This window comes from Phalaenopsis equestris, unplaced genomic scaffold, assembly GCF_001263595.1.
Source record: "Phalaenopsis equestris unplaced genomic scaffold, ASM126359v1 Scaffold001140, whole genome shotgun sequence".
NCBI classification, from domain to species: Eukaryota; Viridiplantae; Streptophyta; class Magnoliopsida; order Asparagales; family Orchidaceae; genus Phalaenopsis; species Phalaenopsis equestris.
The window spans coordinates 7,270-7,983 of record NW_018165579.1 but is presented as its reverse complement, the minus strand read 5'-3'; positions in this window follow the sequence as shown (position 1 = coordinate 7,983).

Sequence of the window (714 nt, the reverse complement as noted above, 5' to 3'; positions counted from 1 at the left end):
TCTGTAATCATCAACTTATAGTGAATTTTTACAACTGGGTCAGGCCCCGTGGTTTTTCCCTTTTACGGGTTTTCCACGTAAAAACTTCTGGTGTTATCACAGCTTGATTCATTTTCATCTGAATGTGTGTTGAATTCTTATGCAACGCTAAGACGATAATCCGTTACTCTACCGCCGCGAATTTTTTAGCACGCATCACGTATAATTTTTTTCATAATTGTTATATCTCTCCCATTAAATTTATATTTCAAAAGATGAGAAGTTAGTTAAAGGGTTATATATAATAGTTGACAAAAGAATGTCAATAATGTTATGTCCAAAGGTTGAAAAAATGACTATATATAGCAAGATAATTATATGTTTTTCAAAGAAAAAATAGCTTATTACAATATAGTTCTGAGTGTTGTTTTGTTATGCCCATCACAAAACAAACACAAATCCAAATAATGAAAGCAAAGAGGTTATGTACTATAAAGTTCTTTGTTATTTGTCACTAGTTGTTTATTTCTAAGAAGAAGTTTCAACACATAATTTAATACGCCATAGGAAAACTATTTAAAAAGTGCTAACATCTACATTTGATGAAGAAACTTAGAAACATTTCAATCATGTATATCTTGCATTTGCTTTGGGATTATGAAATGTCTGACTTGTTATATGTACAAAAGGGTTCAATTGTTTTGTACAGTCTAGCATTTCATATAGATGTTGGCA